Source organism: Lynx canadensis, chromosome D4 (assembly GCF_007474595.2).
Source record: "Lynx canadensis isolate LIC74 chromosome D4, mLynCan4.pri.v2, whole genome shotgun sequence".
NCBI lineage: Eukaryota > Metazoa > Chordata > Mammalia > Carnivora > Felidae > Lynx > Lynx canadensis.
This window is the reverse complement of record NC_044315.2, coordinates 38,576,039-38,589,259: the sequence shown is the minus strand read 5'-3', so window position 1 is coordinate 38,589,259 and position 13,221 is coordinate 38,576,039. Positions and strand designations below refer to the sequence as shown.

At 41.9% G+C, this 13,221-nt stretch overlaps 1 protein-coding gene across 10 annotated transcripts in view; it reads left to right on the top strand.

The window, feature by feature from the left end:
• The first annotated feature begins 1,645 nt into the window (after positions 1-1,645).
• The window catches only part of MPDZ (multiple PDZ domain crumbs cell polarity complex component), a 159,502-nt gene continuing 147,926 nt past the window's right edge, over positions 1,646-13,221 (top strand). For 9 of the 10 annotated variants that reach the window (XM_030293431.1, XM_030293426.1, XM_030293424.1 and 6 more), the window contains exon 1: positions 1,646-1,843. The gene's annotated coding sequence lies outside the window, so the exon portion shown is untranslated. The remainder of the gene's footprint in view (positions 1,844-13,221) is intronic. The other variant, XM_032595559.1, reaches the window with a different exon arrangement.

Genomic DNA, 13,221 nt, shown 5'->3' with positions numbered 1-13,221 from the left:
CTTCAAGAGAGGGTTCAACAGTTATAAATGCACCTGAGAGGACAAGAAATATGACGAGAGAAACATACCCATTGGGCTTAGGTAATGGAAGGTTATTGGTGTCCAGCAAAAGCCCTTTCAGTGCAGTTGATGGGGCAAGAAGGCAGGATGCAGTTAGCTGATGTCAAGAAATCTAATAGCGAAGGAAAGAGAAAATGTAACTGAAGAGAGATGGGCTGGAGAGTAATGTTTTTGTCTGCCTGTCTTTCTCTCTCTCTCAAGATGAGATTTGAGCGTGCTGATTGAAAGATTATGCAACACAGAGATGTTGCAGATATAAGGGTTGAAGATATAAGGGATGAGTTTTCCCTTCAATCCTAACTTCACTTTCATTTTCAAACGACCCAGAGGAGATGGATATCCACAGATGCTGAAGAAATTTAGTCAGTGTTTTTAATTCGCTAGTGGGCAAATATACGCTGATGCCGACTTTTGGCACAATGGGTCTTGGGCCAAGGACACTTCCTCCACCCAGGGCACTTGAGTTCATTTTACTCCCAGTCATTTGCAGGCAAATGATCTAATTCGAACCTTATTCATTAAACATAGCTCAAATCAGTCTCCCTCTGCAGCTCTGTATGTTTTAAAAATTGTATTTCCCCTTAAATATTTGGTGAATACTGGAGAAATACAATGGACTATTTTTAGTAGACCAAAAAGAAAAAAAATTACAAGTTTGTCAAAGAAATCGGAATTTTTAATTCAGGATATTAAAAGAAATTCTTGTAAATATTTTAAATTGGACTTCTGAGTATCTTTGATGTATGCCCTAATATTAGATTTATGTTTGCAGACAAGGAGCAATTTTCTTCCAAGAAAGGTCCCAAGGTCCCGGGACTCAGGAATTGAGGGTATCAGAAACATCCTTTAATGGCACAAAATAGAAATGAGTAGGTTTTTTTCCTGGCACCGTGCGATTCTGACCCCTTCTTTGATGTTTACTGCTTTTGTCTGTTAATTGGATGTCTAAGAAGCACACCAAGTTCTGAAAGTTAGAATGTGAGATTATTCGTCTCCGCGCCCCATGCCTCATTAAAGCGCTTCTCTTCACCATCCCATACCACTTACCTAAGCTACCCATATAGAAGGCATCCACAAGGCAGTCCACGTAATAAAATATAAAAATAAAAAACAAAATTAAGACCTCAAACTATAAATACAGGCTACCGGTTCCCACAGGTTGCCAGACTTAGAAACGACAATACAGGCCGACCAGCTAAATTCGAATTTCAGATAAACAATGAATAATTTTTTAGTATAAATGTTTCGTATGTCCCAAACATTGCACGGGCCACACTTGACCAAAATAATTATTCCTTGTTATTGGATATTCCCATCTAACGGGGCGCTCCGTATTTCCCCAGGCAACCGCACGGAACCCACTCCCCGCACCCCAGGACCGGCGGGCTGGGCCGCGCCCCCTGATTGGCCGAGGCGCGCCCGCCGCCCCGCCGGCCGCAGGCGTCACGCAGCCCCGGCAGCTCCGGCCTCGCCGCCGCCGCCGCCACCGCCGCCTCCTCCTCGGCAGTCCCGGTCGGCGCAAGTGCGGCGCGCGCGGGAGGGGGGGGGGGGCGCGGCGGAGCGCGAGACTGGCGTCGGGCCGCCGCCGGCCGGGCGGGATTAAGTTTCTCGGTCGCGCGTGAGTTTCTGTGCGCATTTATCCCGGAGCTCCCCGCCGGGCCGTTACTTCAGCAGAGAAGAGGGCGAGCGCGAGCGAGGCGAGGCACCCGAGTCCCCGGCGACCCCGGCTCCCCAGCCCTCCTCCCGCTCCGCGTCCCCGCCCGCGGCGGCCGCCGCTAGCCGGGTAAGCGGCGCCGGGGCCCGGGCCCGGAGGCCGGAGCGCGCCCCCGCGTCTGCGCGCGCGCGCCGGCCGGGAAGGTGCGCGGGCGCCGGGGGCTCCGCGCGCGGGGCGGGCGGCGGGCGGGGTGCACTCGCCCCACCCCGCGCGGCCGGGCCGTACCGGGAAGCCGCGGCTCCTCCGGCTCTTTAAAAGGATGGGGTCTGGAAGTTTCCTTCGCTGTTTGCATGGCCCCCGAGCGCTAGTCCCAGTCCTTTCAGCCCTCCCACCCCCCTCTTTGCCCTCGCTTACTCTAAACGGTTTAAAAGTTTTTTTTCGTTTTCTTCGCCTGGAGGGGCCCGAGGATGGTGCCAGGAAGGGGAACGGCGGGCCTGGCGCGCGAGCCAGTGCTCGGGGGGGGGCGGGGGGGGGCGCGGGAGCCTGTTGCTCGCCGCTGGTGTGGCCACGGTCCAGGCCGGACGTCCCCTCTAGCGTTATGCTGTGCCAGGCGGGTAGCGGGTGGGGAGAAAGGCCCCCCAGAGTGGCGTCTCCAGCCTAGTCGTCGGGACCCCAGAGCTCCGTTAATTGGTACCCGCCCCAACCCCCCGCGGATCGTGTGCCCTTTCATCCGCCGCCCCCCCCGCCCATGGTGGGATCAGTTTGCTCTCGCCACCCTCTTTCTCTACCCCGCGTCTTTGGGGCCCCTTTGTCTGCGATTCCTAGCCGGATGTTTCTCGGGAAGCGCGGTTCGGGAGATGCTTTGTGTCTTGGAAGTTGTGTGTGTGTGTGTGTGTGTGTGTGTGTGTGTGTGTGTGTGTGTGTCGGGGGTGGTGATGGTGTACATTTTTGCTTGCGTTCCTTGCGGAGGCCCAAAGGCCAGGCTATTCTTTCCTGCAGATCACATGGGAATTCAGGCTGGGACTGCCTAACGTAGGAGGGGCCAGGCGACAGCGGGGAACTGGGGGGTGGGCGCCGCTGCGCAGTGGCTGGGGGCGAGTCGGGGGCGGCTGGACGTCTCCATCCAAGCGGGCGGGGCTTGCAGAGCTTGCTCAGCTTGCGAAGAACCCGGGCGTGGGCGCTACATGCCTTGTGTGGGGAGGGTGCCGGTGGCTAGGGTTTCTTTGGTAGCATCAGATAAGAGGACCATGACTTCAGCCTAGAAAGAATACTCTCCATATTCCTTAGATGTCCAGAGAGGAAGGATCTGAAAAGTGTCTAGATGCTGTCATCCAGCTTTGGTGCACAGCCGTGGTGTAAATATACCTTTTGTGTTTCCCTAGACATCGCTCATTTAGGTTACCTTTTATGGAAGGGGGGGGCATTATCTTAAAAACTTATGAGATTATGGTTTGGGGCTTGGGAGTTTTTATATGTTGAATGCGGGTATAGGTGACTACAATGAACCTTTTTAGAGGGTCGAGTCAGCTAAATTTGTATAATACATGCTTTAGCGCCTGGTACATGTAAAAAACCGACAAAACTTCCAAGTTCTTAGGTTTGAACTTCTAATTCAATGCAAAACTCTGGATGGGTGCACCTGTGCTCTTGCCTGAAAGAGGGGCTGAGAGGGTTAGAGAGTGGTGAGGATAGTCTTGTCAAGGATCCTCAGATTTCCAGCTAGCTAATAAGCTAGTTTGCAAATGGGCAGGTCTATCTGGATTGGGCTCTATCTCTGCCCTGAGTTCATAATAGGGTCTTTTAAAGCTGAGGTCTCTAACTTAAGGGCCATAGGCCACAGTGGCCAGCAGCAGCCTGTTTTTACCCATAAAGTGTAGGAGTTAGAAATCGTTTGTACGTTTTTAAATGGTTGAAAATTAAAATCAAAAGAATAATATGTCATGTGAAAATTATGTGAAAACCAAATCTTAATGTGCATAAGTAAAGTTTTATTGGCACGCAGCCTCACTCATTCCAGTCGTGTATGGTGATTTTTTACTGTCTGTGGCTGTTTTCAAAGCAGCAGTGGGAGAGTTGAGTAGTTGCATAGTTGAGACATAGATGTATAACCTTCAAAGTATGAAATATTTACTCTTTACAGAAAAAAGTGTCAACGCAGAGCAGCCTTTAAAAGTATTGCTTAAATGCTCCCTCTTGTGATGGGTACATTGTCTAATCTCATTGCCTCTCGTGCTCTGTTTCTGGTATCCCTTGAACTGTCTGACTTTTCCTCAACAGTCAAATTAAGTTAATGTGTTGGATTTTTTTCATTTCCAAGTTTCACTCTCAAAAAGATTTCTTAACCTTTCAGTATTGCTCTGGGTCAGAATCTAGAATACAGTGGGTTTTCTGATTGGCAAAAATTGTGTGCGTAGTTACTTTAATATAGATAGCCAAATTATCAGGGTGTTCTGCAGTTAGTACGAGTGACATCTTACTGCCCTGCTACCTGAGCAGGTTGAAATTATAGTTTTGTGTTTTTAGGTAGAGACCAGCAGAGGCTGGGGGGCATCATAGATTCCTTTTTGTAGGGAAGTTACCACTTGAGACAAAGCCAGTTTGTTGGGGAGGTCGACTCTTCACTCCTCCTTCCCAAACATTTGCTGAAACAAAAAATGATGAAGTTTATTCTCAGTATTACTAAGAGATTGATCATATGTGTACATGCCTCTAACACGTGTTCCTCCTCCTTCTTCTTCTTCTTCTTCTTCTTCTTCTTCTTCTTCTTCTTCTTTTTTTTTTTTTTTTGTGGCTCCCATTGGTCTTTCTTCTTTCCATTTCCCATGTCTCGTTTCTGGTTTTCTTTCTCGCTTTACCATACTTCTTCCTTTTATTGCCTGAGCCTGTTGCTTTTGACTTAGGCAGGGAAAGATGTCAGTTGCAGCTTTTAGTGTGCTCCAAATTCCTGTTACATAGACATTGCCCTGTTTGACCGTTAAAGACTTCTTTGCATTTCAGATACCTTTGAAATGCACATATATCATGAAGGAGTGGAGGCTGTCTCTAGAGTTTACTGTCTCACTGAAAGGTGGGAGTACTCAGAGATTTGTGGAAATCCTTGAAATGTAAGTTTGCATTGATTCAGGCTTTTACCCATTAGCTGCTGGCGTGTGGAGGCTCTGCCTTACAAATGAAGAAGTGGACCCATTGTCTAGAGTTAAGATTAAGGGATTTAGAAGCTGGCATTCAGCAGTGAATTGTACAGAAGATAACTAACTGCCCTGAGTTAAAGGCAGATTATTTTGTTCAGATTACATTCCAAGTCTGAGATCTTAACCTGACTCTCTTAGGTTGAGTTGCAGGTTGGTTCCACTTTGTACATTTATAATATGTACAAAGTACTTGATGAATTTCATAAAATATCTTGAAGCAAAGTTGATGTGTTGGACTGGAAATGTCCCCATACATGCTTGAGCAAACAACACATCTGCCAGAGAGAGATCCTGTACTTCAAAATGAAGAGGCAGAAAACTTCCCATAGAATTCTTAGTGGGACATATGACTGATGATATATTTTATCATCGTTGTATTTCCCAAACAGCTGTATGTGCTTTTAAAGTACATTTGGCCTAAAGCAGGAATTCATTTGGTACTGTTACATTGTTATGTACATTATCAACCCCTTATTTATAACAAGAAAGGTGTTATTTTCTCTTGTAAATTAGGGTTAGTATGGTAAAGTTGATATACTATGGTTAAATAATTATAGTGGGGTTCTGTGTGGGCGAATAAGGAGATGAAGAACTACTTCTACTTAAATAATCCATTGTCTTCCTGTGAAATATTTTCTGGGAAGATCTGAGGTAGTTATTTGTTCAGTAGATAATAATAGATGGACTAGGATGCATGTTGCATTGGGTTAAGCACTGAGGAGAACGTCAAAAAAGATACTGCTCTAGAAGCTTACTGTCTTGGTCGAAAAAGTAGTCACACAAAGAAAGGAAAGAATAAGAAAGTTTTACACATGTTAAAGTTACAGGATTTCAAAGAAATTGGAGATCAACATAGGATTGCTTCCTGGCAGTTTGTAGATGGCCATCTTCTCCCTGTGTCTCCCAGTCATACTGGATTAGGGGAGCCCCAATGATGTCATTTAATTTTACCTCTTTACAGACCCTGTCTCCAAATACAAGGACATTCTGAGGTATGGGAGGTTAGGACTTCAACACGTGAATTTTGGGGCAGTGGGAAGAAGGACACAGTTCAGCACATAACAAACTTCTTAAAGAGACCTTAGGCTATACACTGGTGGTGACCTTGAAGAATGGACTGGTTTAGGGTAAGGAGGGAGGACATGTAGGAGGCTGTTGTGTGAGTCTAAGTGTTATTGTGGTAATTTGATGTTTGGGAAGAAAGAGAAACTGCCATTTGAGGAAGCCAGAGGCCACTTGTTTTCTTTTTCTGGTTTTCACTGAGAAACTGGCCTTTGTTTTTTATGGACAGAGCATTCATTACATTAGTTCCTTCTTATTGATGTGTAATTTGTAATTGACGTGACAAACTTCATGTATTGAAAGTGCAGTTTGTTGAATTTTGGCCCCGTGTAACTATCCCCATAATCAAGATAGTGAACATATTCGTTACCCTCAAAAGTTTCCTCATGGCCCTTTATAAAACTTCCCTGTCCCCCCTACCTACCCATCTCCTATAACCAGTGATCTTTCTGTCAGTACAGAGTAGTTTGCATTCTCTAGAGTTTTAAATAAATGCAGTCATACAAGATATTCTCTCATTTTATGTGACTTCTTTTGCTGTGTGTTTTGGGATTCATCCATGTTGCCTCTCTTCATAGTTTAATACTGTTTATTGCTGAGTACTAGTTCATCTTACTGAATGGATATACCATTCAGAGGTTTTTTTTAAAGAAATAGTTTCGGGTTGCCTGGGTGGCTCTGTCAGTTAAGGGTCTGACTCTTGATTTCTGCTCAGGTCAAGATTTTAGGGTTTCTTTGGGCTTCACGCTGACAGTGGGGGGCCTGCTTAGGATCCATTCTCTCCCTTGCTCTCTGCCCCTCCCCTGCTCAGGTGCTTAAGCTTTTGCTCTCTCTCCAAATAAATAAACTTAAAAAAAATAGTTTAGAATTCTCCTGCACTTTATTCATTGTGTTGTATTTGTTGTTCGTTTTGACTTTGTTTTGTTAGACTTTTGTATTTGACAGTATTACTGACTCTTAAATTCATGCCTCCTTTGGATAAACTTAAAATTTAAATGCCCCTATATAAGATTACTTGAGATTTCAAAATATGTAAATTACATATTTTGTAAAAAAAACCTAACAATTGTAAAATAGAGATTTAAAATTTTTCTAGTCTTTAAGGATATCAAGTAAAAAAAAAAAGGTCACGTGAGTATTGAGGCTTTCCACAAGCCTATGTATCCTACTTTGTGAAGTCAGTTTCAGTATTGAGCTCAAAACTTTAATACTGCTTGCCTTGTGCTCGCTTCGGCAGCACATATACTAAAATACTGCTTGCCTAATTCTCCTGACTTATTTGCATATGTTTCTGAAGTTTTTATAGTTTTTGATGAATTTATTTGTGATTTCTTGGGATAGATTTATGTGACGATCATATAGTAAATTTGCTAAGTTGTAATTTGGTGCCTAAATTGTCTAAATAATTGCCATTCAGTACATGTTACAACTAACATCGTCAAAGGTACCAAGAATTGGAGAGAGGATGATCATTAAATTGTGAAAACATGTTGTTCTTGTTGGCATCACTCGGATTTTGGGGGCCGCTTTTAACATTTATATGTTTGTCTCTTAATTTTAGTCACTTAATTGAAATTAAGTGGCAAAAGCAAAGCAAAACAAAACTCAAACATTTAAGGCAGATGTGTTCTCTGGGTTATTACAAAAGTAAAAGTTGGTTTATAATCTTAATGTTAACAGTCTTTTGAGTACCATAGTAAAAGACTGTTAATGAATGTAGTTAAATTGTGGTTGAGTTAATTAAGAAGCAAATAGTCATGTTTATTGAGAGAAAATAAGACCTCTTAAAATGTTTTCAGAGAGAAAATACCAGTTGTCAGGATGGCCCTAGTGAGTCCTGTGGAATTATATGTAGTAACTAAATAGCGTAGCCTGTTAACAGTTTTCTGTCAATTAGTAATTAGGGGGTTGAATTGGTCCATGCTTATTTATCTTACATGGCTAAGTTTCATGTTTGGATAGGTTCATATGAATTTGGATTTCTTTGTATAATTTTCCCTAATCTGAAATACCTGTAATCTTGCCAGCAAGATGTAAATTGTCATCTCTTTTGCTGACTTTCCTCAGTGTATTCTCAGCAGTGTAGACTACCACTGACAGGCTTATCTGCTGATTTAGACCATGACATCTCTTTGGTGTCAGAGCAATACAAGGTTCTCTCCAGCCATTCTTTAGTTCCAATTATGTAATACATTGCTTTTATTATTATGAACAAATTTTGTTTTCCTCTTGACTGTATACATATTCAATTAACAAATTATCTGAAGGTGAATTTGTTTTGGTTTGGAGGTGAATAAGAGAGGATTATAGCTGATTTTATATTTTTTAAATATATTCTTTTCTGTATATGTAGACTTTATTTCGTTTTTGAAGAAATAAAGATTTTACTAGGATTTTTATTTATTTGAGAGAGAATGGGCGTGAGTGAGCGAGGGGCAGAGAGAGAGAGGGAGGGGGAGAGAGAGAGGGAGAGAGGGAGAGAGAGAATCTCACGCAGGCTCCACACTGTCAGCACGGAGCCTGAAGTGGGTCTCAGGCTCACCCGATGTGGGGATCAACCTCACCAACCATGAGATCATGACCTGAGCCGAAGTGGAATACTTAACCAACTGAGCCACCTGGGTGCCCCAGTTCTGCTAGGATTTTTAATTTACCTCACAGATGATTGTTGATGTCTAAGATATTTTGATTTGGGGCACCTGGCTGGCTCAGTGGTAGAGCATGCAACTCTTGATCTTAGGGTTGTGAGTTTGAGTCCCACGTTGGGTGTGGAGTTTGCTTAAAAAAATACTTTGATCTCACCCTGTTTTTAATTTGATCTTATTAAAGTTATCTTCTGTAAGTAATTTGTTTTCACATTGGTCTAGGAACCAAAGTGAGGTCAAATAAGCTTTATTTTATATCAGTATCACAAATAACCTTGCCTAGTGTGTTGGCCATAGTCGGTGCTTTATGCATATGGTACTTAGAGTGATAGAGCATGAAGGGCCGGCCACTTGGCCGGCCTGCCTGCCTGCCTGCCTTCCTCCCTCCCTCTCTCCCTTCCTTCCTTCCTTCCTTCCTCCCTTCCTCCTTGAACATCCTCGTTCACTTTCTTGTTGAAGGGTCTTTATTTCTAGTTGATTTTTACCACTAAAATAATTCTTATATATTGAGTTATATTTTAAAATGTTCATGTTCCCCAGGGTTCCAACTTTAGTTCTCTCTCCTTGTTAATCCCTACCTACTTCTTGACTAATGTCTTTTATCTTCAGCGGCACCCAGAGGCTAGTGATCACCTACTCTTAGGTCTTCCAAGTTCTTTTCTCCATAGATGCACATATGTAGTTGATTCATTCTTTCAACAAATATTTAGTTAGTGCCTAATCCAAGCCCACCACTGTTTGTGGTTCTGGGGATATAGCCCTGAGAAAAGAAGGGACCACCACTACCACGAAAACAACAGCAGGAACAACAAAAATTCCTGCCCTCATAGAGCTTAAATTCTAATGTTTCCTATTTTCTAGAAACATTTCAAACTGGTTATGTTCACAGGAGTGTATTTCCGCCCCTTCCTCTAAAAAATAGAAGACGATTCTCTTTCTGCTGTTTAAGCTAACGATGTCCCAATATTTCTTGGTTTCCCAAATTAGAAACATTGCGAGTCAACTTCCATTGCTGTTACTTACTCAGTCTGCATGCTGAGAGCATTGGATTCCAGTGTACTCTCACAGAATTTAGCATATCCCATTGCAGTGTAGTTATTTAACTATTTTCCACTAAATCGAGAGCTCAGAAGTTAGGTATCTGTCCATCTGATAGAGGCAGATACAGATTGTGGGGGCTTACAATTTGTAGACTTTGGGAGGCCCTCTTGAATAAAAACGTAACAAAATTATGAATACAAAATAAGATGTGAGAGTGCCTATTTATTTGAGAATGGAAGGATCCTGTGCAAATATTTCATGCTAAATCTGTTTAGGGGAACATAAGTGTGTGGCTAAAACTTGGTGAAATAATGCTGTGTGTATCTGTGTGTGTATATCCACACACACACACACACACACACACACATATACGGATAGATTTTTTTGCTTTGATTTTCTTGTTTTTTTTAAAATGTTTACTTATTTATTTTGAGAGAGAGAGAGTGCACATGCACACAAGCAGGGGAGGACAAGAGGGAGAGAGAGAGAATCCCAAGCAGTCTCCATGCTATCAGCACAGAACTGATGCGGAGCTTGAACCTACGAACTGTGAGAAAATAACCTGAGCCCAAATCAGAAGTTAGAAATTTAACCGACTGAGCCACCCAGGCGCCCTTTTGCTAATTTTCTTAAAATTAGGACAATATCAGTTAACCATACTGATGCTGATAATAATAATGCGTAATGCTCGTACGGCACTTTTCATTTTCTCCATACTTTCACACATTTTATCTTACGGGATATTATTGACAAGCTAGTTACAAGGAAAGTGACTCAGACTTAATGATTGTTACTGTGTATGATTACTTGGTTGGTGACAGAAAATAGAGTTGAAGTTTTTCCTTTGAGATCAGATTTCACTTTGGTGGGGGAAGTGATTCAGTTCTTGTGCCTCTGGAATCTCCGTTAACACCCTGTTCCACCTCCTATTAGGCTAGTGAATGCTAAGGAATTTTCTCAGAGTTTTGTAAATTATCTTGCTGCCCCTCCATGTTTTCTATCTCTTCTCCATTTTAGCTTCCTCACCTCATTATTTTTTATTCCGTTCGTGCCCTATTTGTTTATCTCTGTCTTGCCACACATCAGACCTGTTCTCTCTCCATCTGTCTTCTCTGGAAGACAACATAATACTCTTAAGTGACAGTTCTTTGTGTAAGCTGAATTTGAGTTTGCAATGGTTGGATTCATTTCGACTTCTTTGAAGTATTGTTGGGGGTGACTTGGGGGATATTCAGCAGTACAAAAGTATGTATAGTTTTCAGCAATGGGGAAAGAAATGTCCTGAAAGCTGTGTGCTTTCTTTATTGTGCTTTGCAAATCCCAGTTCAGAAATGCTGGATTTTCATTTGTTAAAGAGTTACTGACTTAATAAACCTGATTAATCTGATAGAAAATTGGAAGTAGCAAAATGGAGAGATTAGCGTCCACACACTAATAGAAAACAAAATAATAATAGTAGCTTTTGGTTTGCTTATTATTTCCAGTCCCTTTGAGTGTTATTGTAAATGTCCACTTTACAACAGCAGCTCAGGATCTTACAATTAATAAAAAGGTATAGTGGTTTTGTAAGTGAGCTTTATAAAGTATTCTGGGAACTCTGAAAGTAAAGGCGCCTGGGGCTACATAATCTGAAGGTAAATAACTATTTTCTTATCTGCAGTAGTCTTATTAGAGCACAGAGCTATGAGGTGGAAAGGTCTTAGTTTTGATATCAGTCAGATATCAATCAGATCACACTTGGGTTCATTTTAAATGACAGCTCTCTTGCTTACAAGCTTCATCAGGTTTGGGGAAACACTTTATCTTTCTGAGCCTCAATTTTCTTATTTAAAAATGTGTGTATCTAATATGAAACTGTTGGTAGGGTTAAAGGAAATGTATGTGTGTGAAGCACATATGCTCTGTTTAAGAAGACAGGGATACAGGAAGGCTATTTCATAAATAGTTTCATTTCCTACACTAGACATAATGTTAGTTTATTGCCAAAAATAGTCACTCATGGAGACTATTTAATTCCCTGGGAGAATTACTGATATAGTAGATGCAATAGCAATCAATTCTTATATGCAGTTTTATTATTATTTTTTACTGAATAGCATATTTTTAACGGCCCCAAATAACAAGTTATTGCTTTAATTTATGGATTACAACCAAGTTTACATTTTAGACATCAGTGGTGAATATATGTTTGGAAACTTTGCCTCCTGAAGGGAGTATTTGGTAGTCAATTTATACCTGAGGAATAAAGTTTTTTTTTTTTTTAAATCAGCAAAATGACATGGAAAATTAAACACTTTGTTACTTAGGGAAGCTACTAACAGACATCCAATCAGATTGAATAAGGCTTTTAAGCCTATTATTTCTTTCTTCTTCTCTGTCCCCAAATCCTCTTGTAGCTGAATTAGATTACTTTTGATTGATAGTTTCAGATAATTGTTGATGTTTTATTACATAGACTTTTTGGTACCCCTGCATAATAGTGGCTATCGAAATATGATTGCTTAGTAAAAGTCTGAGTTATGTGACCTTGAGAAAGTAATCTTTTTGACTTTCTACTTCCACATCTGTAAAATGTGGTATTAGCAGGTTATATTATGGAAAGAGTAAAAACTCAGGAAATTTTCTTATGTTTTCAGATAAGATATTCGAAATGCTGCATCAATAATTGCAAAAACATACATTGATTTCTTCTTTCAGCTGAATTTAAGGGTTCTGAATTGGTTCATGAAAAGAATTGCAAAAATGGGCTCAGAGAAAGCATAATCTTTCAGCAGCCCTTCTCAGTACACACACGGTACTTCTGTGTGCAGACCAGGAAACCAGGCCACCGGGGGATGCAGACTACTAGTCACCCCAAGCAAAGTACAGGAGAGAAGAGAAGCCACATTAAATATCCCTCCAATATGCCATTCTCTTCCCAGAGGACTTCCTGTCAGAAATTTGAGCCTGCCCTTTTCTGAGTAAAGTTTATAATCTTTATCTCTGTTCATATCCAGAGTCAACAGGGGGAGATCATAAGGGCCACAAACTGAATTTAGGAGGCACTGATTGATGGGGAAGGATAAAAATATCTATAGCTTCGTGATAGCCAAGTAGGCGATATGATGATAGATTGCAGTCCTCCTAATTTTTGTAGAAAAGATTCCCAAACAGAAGAAACCATAAGGGACAACAATGGGGAAATGGCAGAAGTAGAGTTATTTGAAAAGTGATGGGAAAAAGCCCTAGAAAATGGATCTTGGCTGAAGAGCATGAACTTGAGGTAGTTGGGTGGGGAGCGAAGTTGAAACAGTAGGGTTATAATATTCTTTCCTCCCCCGCCCCTGCCTTTCTGCAGTTTAGCCTGCATTGAAAACATCTCTATACTGTCCTTTAAGGCTTTACCCTGAGGAATTGTTCAGTCACAGCTGACAAAGCTGTATATTGTTCTGCCTGGGTATCGTCATTGAGATCTCACAAACTCAATGAAAGTCCTGTCTCTGAGAGGGCAGCTGAGAAATGACAGATACTTCTGTACCTCCTCCTGCAGTTGACAAGTCCTAACAGCAGCTGTGGGCTGTGTTTCAGG